This window comes from Rhinoraja longicauda, unplaced genomic scaffold (assembly GCF_053455715.1).
Source record: "Rhinoraja longicauda isolate Sanriku21f unplaced genomic scaffold, sRhiLon1.1 Scf000058, whole genome shotgun sequence".
In the NCBI taxonomy this organism is placed as follows: Eukaryota; Metazoa; Chordata; class Chondrichthyes; order Rajiformes; family Arhynchobatidae; genus Rhinoraja; species Rhinoraja longicauda.
In genome coordinates this window covers 229,574-237,780 of record NW_027601276.1, presented here as the reverse complement: position 1 = coordinate 237,780, position 8,207 = coordinate 229,574, and the positions used below count along the sequence as shown (strand labels likewise).

At 49.4% G+C, this 8,207-nt stretch overlaps 1 pseudogene; it reads left to right on the top strand.

Annotated features, from left to right (window-relative positions):
• The first annotated feature begins 877 nt into the window (after nucleotides 1-877).
• On the top strand, nucleotides 878-1,995 carry LOC144612533 (protein FAM187B-like; annotated as a pseudogene).
• Nucleotides 1,996-8,207: the final 6,212 nt, after the last annotated feature.

Genomic DNA, 8,207 nt, shown 5'->3' with positions numbered 1-8,207 from the left:
CGCATTGAAGGCAAACTGGTTTAGATTCAGAGTCATGCAGCACGGAAACATGCTCTTGGGCTCAACTCAGCCATGCCAGTCAAGATGCCCCATCTCCCTTCATTCTTTTTGCCCATGTTTGGCCCATATCCCTTCAACCCTTTCCGATCCGTGTACCTGACCAAGTGTCTTTTAAATGTTGTTATTGTACCAGACACAACTACCTCTTTTAGCAGCTTGTTCTCTGAATGAAAAACTTGCTCGTCAGATTCCGATCAAACCTGGTTTCTCTCACTTTAATCTATGGGCTCTGGTTTTTTTATTACCCTACTCTGGGTTAAAGGACTGGGCTTTCACCTTATCATAAGTGTATACAGCTCTGTGAGATCCTCCCTTCTCCGCTTCAAGGAATAAAGTCTTTGCCAACCCAACCTCTCTAGCCCTGGCTACATCCTTAGACATATTCTCTATCTTTCCAGATTAATGACGTCCTTCCTAGGGCAGGGTGATTAAGATTGAAAAGTGTACTCCAAAAGTGGCCTCAACAACTGTAACAGTGTCCCATCTTCGGTACTCAATACACTGACTGGTGAAGGTCAATGTACCAAAGGCATTCTTTACCATCCTCTTTACAAAGCTTTTCAGTGTACCTCGGTACACGTGACCATAAAACTAAACTGAAACCAAACTCATTTCGGGTGATCACAGCCGGGATTTAGGGAGGATCCCCTCCCATTTACAGTCTATTGTTTTAGAACCAGATGGGGCAAAGCTCTGGCCGGGACCGGGTAGAATTGTGAAATTTGTCCCATTATTGAGACATTGTCCACTTCTTTGCACTTTCCAGGAGATGGAGTGTTGGTGGCGGGAAACGGCTCTCTCGCTCAGACGCCGCGGGATGGACGCCGGGTTGGGTTGGAGCGCGTTGGGGAGGTCCTCTACTCTCCCAATTGGCCGGCGCCCGGCTGGCGTGGGGTGGGACCTTAGTAACTTGTTACCCTAACTGGCCGTGTCAGATCCTCTTTCTCACCAAAAAGCCAACCTCCTTTATCCATCCCAACAGACCGACCAGTCCCCGTGGCGTGGCTTCGGTCTTCTGTAACACCACGGAGACTAACACCAAGGCGGTAGTTCTCGTTGGAACGGGAGAGGAATCTCTGAAGGAGAACGCGCTGTTCTATCTCCCGGCCGGTTACATGTTATCCTGGCCGCATCTAGTCATCAGGTCCGCCACCGTTCGGGCCTCAGGCGTCTATCTCTGCAGGTCGGGAAACAGGACTCTCGCTTACCACGAGGCGACATGCAAGATGCGGACAAGATCCATATCTCGGACAAATCCATCGGCGTCTCCTCGCTTCCCAGTTGCTTCTTAGAAGTCGGAGACCAGCACTTGGAGTATTCACGGTCTGGAACACTTGGGAGGACTGCGGCCGGTTCGGAGAGAAAGACGTTTGGGATTCTGTTACGCTAGTCCAGTCCTGGGCGACCAGAAACCCATGGCATCTGGTCTTTGGCGAAGCGGCAGTAACTTCCAGGACGGCCTCCCGAGATGGGATTGGAACCGTGCATCGTTCCCCACGTGACCGAATCCCCTTTGCAACTGTCCGGTGTTCCTCCTGATCGATACTCACTTGTTCAACGTCAACGGAACGGTAGCTTTAAGTGTCCCGGCGCCTCAGTCTGCACTCCGGTGACCTGGCGGAGAAATTCCAACGAGGTTTCGCGGGCATATCTCTCCCGACGACGAGGGAGCACTCAAACGTTGGACGATGTGACACTATAAGAGGCGTCCAGAAAGCAGATGAGAGGGTGTACGAATCGGAGGAACTGGCCGGTGCCTTCCACCTGAGGGTGCTGGAACATAACGGAACAATGGCGGCGGCGGGCGGAAAGCAGGGCGCGCTTGGTTTGGTACATCTTGGCTGCCATTGCCTTCGTGTCTGTTTTGCTAATTTTCCTGTATTTTCTATTGCCTACTGCGCCCAGGTGCGGCGCCACCAGGCCGTGCACTGGTAACGTCCACACGTTACAAATACACCTTCATATGCACTAATATCCCAGCAGGCCAATCAGCCCATTCAGATTATGCAAGTTCTGTTTGCCATCCCATTCCTTTCCCCTTTATTCTTTTTCCAAACATCCCCCCATTACATAAATTCATATGTCAGCATAATTAGGCCATTGGGCCCATCAAGTCTACTCCGCCATGCAATCATGGCTGATCTATCTTCCTTCTCAACCGCATTCTCCTGTTTTCTCTCCGTAACCCCTGACACCTGTACTTGTCAACTAATTAAGCCCTTCTTATTCCCATTACCACTGCGGTGCGCACCCACTAACTGACAATCGAGCACACAGATCACCGCAGAACTCAGCATGTCTCGGACCTCCAGCCAGAATATATCCCTGCCCCCCACAACTCCCTGTCTTCGATGACTAAGCTAGTTCTGAATCCATCCGACTAAGTCACCGTGAATCCCGGATAATCCGTTGAATGTTCTGCTCTGGAAGCTGAGCGGCACTGTTGAGATGCATTGGAAACACATATTTGCTGCGTTGCATTAAAATGACACCGCACCAATGCAGTCAGGCTGGAGAAATAACAGCTGGCACTGGACAAAAGCGGACTAAGATGCACTGAATAGACTACATTCAGCTGCGTTGGTGGGAGAGAGCTGCAATCAAGCTGCTGGGCGGTATTAGAAGCAGTGAGATTGAACCACAGGCGGCACGAAGTCCGGTGGTAGGACCAATGCATTAAAGCTGCCGATGCCACGGCGAATTAGTTGCATTGACAAAACCACATTTTGCTGCGTTGGTCTGCAGCACACAATCACCATTATGAACCACGGGATGGAAACGTTGCTGAGACATTCTTGATTGACTTGCAATGGAGAAGCTTCCATTGGCGTCTGCATCAAATAATTTATCGTGGAATTGTCTGGTGGGATTGAGTTGAGTTGAGTTGGAAATCCCTTGAACAACCAGGAGAGAGCTCCCATGGATCTGCACAGCCAACCGTGGGTACCAGGGCAGCTTTGTTCTCAACAAAGGGGCTGCTTTGTGGTGGGGTAAATTTAAAAGATTAAGAATATATATTGGCATTCATGTATAAATGTGAGCAACTTTTCTGTATTATTGATGGAAGGCAGTGTGGCGGGGGCTGTGGCTGAGGGCGCATGCTGTGATGGTGGCAACCAATATAACGTAACTTCGATAATCCAGCATCCACCAGTCATGGAAATCCCGATTTATTCAAGAACTTGAGCCAGGAATGTGGAGCGTACGAACGGAGCCGGATTTTGGACTCTGGCCTCCCATTCTAAACAAAGTGCCCGTCTACAGCTAGTCCCATTTGCCTGCGTTTGACCCTTATCCCTCTCCACCCTTCCTTGCCATATACCTGTCCGAATGTACTTTCAATGCTTAGTAGTACTTCCATATCCCCAGCACTCAGTGAGTGGTAAAGTTGCTCCTCAAGCTCCTATTTAATCTTTATCACCTCAACGTATACCTTTGTCCTCTGGTTCTTGATTCCCCTACCCTGGGTAAAAACATGCTGTGCATTCACCTTATCTACAGTAAACCCTGGTGTTTCATTCCACGGCCTTCAATGCGACGAGGACCCTAATTTGTGTCGTTGTTTCAAAGCCCTGTGGAAACTGGCATCGGTAGTTTCCTCATCAACTGTGATTTCACAAAATTTGGGTTCAGTCACATTTTAAGTTTGCGTGCAGTTTTGTTTGGTTTAGTTTAATTTGGCGTAGTTTAAAATACAGCGTGGAAACAGGTCCTTCGGCCCACCGTGTCCGCTCCAATGAATTATTCCCCCTTACACTTGCACTGTCCGACACACCTTGGACAATTTACAATTTTTACCAAAGCCAATTTACCTTCAAAATCTGTACGTGTTTGGAGTGTGGGAGGAAACGGGAGGTCCCTGGGATACCCACGCGGTTACGGAGAGGACGTACAATGTCCGTACAGCAGCCGAGATCAGGACCGAACCCGGGTCTCTGGCGCAGTAAGGCAGCAATTTTACCGTCGCGCCAGCTTGCCGTCCATCCTGAGAAGCCTATTACAGGAAGGATGTGGAGGATTTGGAGGGACTTTAAGAGAAAGTCATCAGAATACTACCAGGGAAGGGTGTAGGGGTCAGAGAGGGTTACAGAGACAGGGGGGGTTGAGAGCCGAGGGGGGGGAGGGGGTTATAGAAGCAAGAAGGGTGTAGGAAGGTATTGCTGAAACAGGAAAGGGTGTAGGAGTTGGAGGGGGTTACAAAAACAGGAAGTGGTATAGGGGTTGGATGGGGTTCATAGACAGAGAGGAGTGTATGGGGTCACAGTGAGTTACATACGTAGGGGTTTAGAGGCAGCTGCAACGTTATATTCTGCCCTGTTTCCATTCTCTATTGTAAAACATGTTGCACACAGGCATGGTATTATTCGCCTCGATAGCACGCAACACAACGTTTTCCCTGTACCCTTGACAGTAAAAAAAGCAGAAACAAACTAAGATAGGGAGAGATGAAGTAGCCGGTGAAGGTTGGAGACGGATAGGTTTGGAGGGTCTGGGTGTGGTTAAAGAGACAGACAGGGCTTTAAGTGCCATGGGGGATACAGAGACCAGGAATGGTGTCGGAGCCAGAATACTTTTGCATAAACCGCCTGTCTATTTGTGTTGTGACTTTGGACAGAGACCGATCACAGCAATACTGTGTGGGGTGAAATACTGCTCTTTGAGCCCTGGACCCAAGGTGCACAACAACAGGCACTTCGGCCCACCACGTCCATGGCGACATTTGTTGCACATCTATTGGTACAGATTTATATTTACCATGTGCACCAAGATATAGTGTTTGCATGCTGCCCAGGCGAATCGTCCACCAGGCTGTGCAAAGTGATAAAATCTGTTAGCGTCTTACAGAGCAAATGTCCACAGTCCTCTTGATGTAGGTTGGAACATCGGCAATATTCCTGGCCGTTGGAAGAATCGTTCAGCAGTCTGATAACAGGAGGGATGAAGCTGTTCCTGAATCTGGTGATTCGTGTTTTCTATGTTTTGTATCTTTTTCCCAATGGGGAGGGTACGAGAGTAAAGGGAGAGGGGATGAATGGTCCTTGATTATATTGTCTGCATTCCAGAGGCAGCGTGAAGTGTAAATGGAGCTGAGGGTGGGTGGGGATTGGGAAGCCGCTCTCTGTAATGCATTGGGCGACATTCACAACTCTCAGCAATTTATTGCTGTCTTGGGCAGAGTTGGTGCAAAACTAAGATGTGTTGCAATCTGTTAGTGTGCAGAAGTTGGTGAGAGACACTGGGGACATTTCGAACTTCCTTTCTCTTCTGAGGAAGACGAGGCATTGCTGTGCTTTCGCGGCCGGGATTTCAATGTGATTGTTCCGGACATGTTGTTGGTGTCACAGTAAACTCTCGCTCTAGCGGACCACACGCGGGAGATATTTTCTGTTGTTACCGATTGTCCGAATAAGGGGGGTTAATATGCACAGTGCTAATGCCAATAAGAATACACTCCACAATAAACAGTAAAGGACCCAAGATACACAATACCTTGGGGCGGCATAGCGCCGTACCAACTCCGAGTAAGGGTATCGCAGTCTGCAAACTGTGATCACCCCAGATTCACTTAGTTTCTCAATAACAATAGGGCTCTTGACCACGACAAACACGGACTAAACGACGGGCTACGAAATGCCTTGGTTACACTTGAGACTTCGAGCTTTGGATTGGCCCTAATAGATTTGAACCATCATTTGTTCATTATGTTTTCAACGTGTGCTGTGTTTACAGATGTGTTATGCTGCTACAGATGTCATCATATCATATCATATATATATACAGCCGGAAACAGACCTTTTCGGCCCACCAAGTCCGTGCCGCCCAGCGATCCCCGTACATTAACACTATCCTACACCCACTAGGGACAATTTTTTTAAAACATATACCCAGCCAATTAACCTACATACCTGTACGTCTTTGGAGTGTGGGAGGAAACCGAAGATCTCGGAGAAAACCCACGCAGGTCACGGGGAGAACATACAAACTCCTTACAGTGCAGCACCCGTAGTCAGGATCGAACCTGAGTCTCCGGCGCTGCATTCGCTGTAAAACAGCAACTCTACTGCTGCGCTACCGTGCCGCCCATGTGTTATGCTGTACAAAACAATTATTGCGTTTTCACTACATACGACAATTAAGATTTGTTTTAGATTTGGAGATACAGCGCAGAAACAGGCCCTTCGGCCCACCGGGTCCGCGCCGCCCAGCGATCCCCGCACATTAACACTATCCTACACCCACTAGGGACCATTTTTAAAAAAAATTTGCCCAGCCAATTAACCTACAAACCAGTACGTCTTTGAAGTGTATGAAGTCAGTGAGTTCTGCATGGGTGCAAGAGGTAGCACCAATGCAGTCATGGATGTAGCGGAGGTGGAGTTCGGGGATGGGGCCGGTGTACGTCCGGAACAGGGATTGTTCGACGTACCCGACAAAGAGGCAGGCGTAGCTAGGGCCCATGCGAGTGCCCATAGCTACGCCTCTGGTTTGGAGGAAGTGGGAGGAGTCAAAGGAGAAGTTGTTGAGGGTAAGAACCAGCTCTGCTAGGCGGAGGAGAGTGTTGGTCGATGGGGATTGGCTGGTTCTACGGTCGAGGAAGAAATGGAGGGCTTCGAGACCATCCTTGTGGGGGATGGAAGTGTAGAGTGATTGGACATCCATGGTGAAGATGAGGGAGTGGGGGCCTGGGAACCAGAAGTTATCGAGGAGATGGAGAGCGTGTGAGGTGTCTTGGACGTAGGTGGGGAGGGATTTAACCAGGGGGGAGAGCATGCATATGTTTTACCATCCGGACCGTCTGCTCAGGGGGCTGTGCTGTATGCCCTGACTCATGCCTGCATATAGATATTGCCTAATATCCATACCGATTCCGCTCTGCGTTTGGGGTTGAACTTTGGGCAGTTATGGAAAAATAAAGCATTGATCACATCAACAGTCCTCGGATGGTAGAAAGAGCAAATGGGGAAATAAGTATGCCAAAGTTGGCCAAAGTATGTCCTTAAAGTAGGTTGTTGTGGCCAGACGCCATGCCCATAGTGAAGTATGCCCTAACAAATCAGAAAAATAGAAACACGGGCCTAACATCTCACGCGATTTTGATGGGGCGACCCCAAAACCACAGGAACCAGACCTCCGATGACTCCAGAGAAGGTAGCCCTGATATGGAATGATGAAAAATCCTTAAGATATGTACAACTCATGTGTGCTCTCCAAATTTGAGGAAGGATATTCTTGCTGTGGAGGGTGTTCAGCTAGGTTCACTTGGTTAATTCCCGGAATGGTGGGACTGTCGTATGTTGAAAGACTGGAGCGACGGAGGCTTGTACATAATGGAATTTAGAAGGATGAGAGGGGATCTTATTGAAACATATAAGATTATTAAGGGATTGGACACATTAGAGGCAGGAAACATGTTCCCAATGTTGGGGGAGTCCAGAGCCAGGGCCCACAGTTTAAGAAGAAGGGGTAGACAATATAGAACGGAGATGAGGAAAAACTTTTTCAGTCAGAGAGCTGCAAATCTGTGGAATTCTCTGCCTCAGAAGGCAGTGGAGGCCAATTCTCTGGATGTTTTCAAGAGAGAGCTAGATAGAGCTCTTAAAGATAGCGGAGCCAGGGAGTACGGGGAGAAGGCAGGAACGGGGTACTGATTGTGAATGATCAGCCATGATCACATTGAATGGCGGTGCTGGCTCGAAGGGCCGAATGGCCTACTCCTGCACCTATTGTCTAATGAACGGTTGGTAAAATCTGAGAAAGTTAAGCAGGCACAGGTCCTCCTGCAGAAGGAAATATGCGCCCGTTTAAGCCAGGAAACCATTTTGTTCCTCTGGTATCTTTGATTCGGACCAGGATCCACCTTCACTCGCTGCCCCGCGCTACCCGCGGAATTCCACCTACGTCACAGGGCAGGTCGGCCAGGGGATTCCCATGACGTAACGCCGTCAGTTGGTCCCGACCTCCCCCTTACGTCACGCCGCCAGGTTGCCCGCAGGTTTTCTTTATGTCACGCCGTCACGTGGTCCTGAGCCGCGCCGTATGTCATTACGTCAGGTGGACCTCAAGCCCCGCCCTACGTCACGCCGTCAGGTGGACCTCCAGCCCCGCCCTACGTCCCTACGTCAAGCTGACCTCCAGCCCCGCCCTAC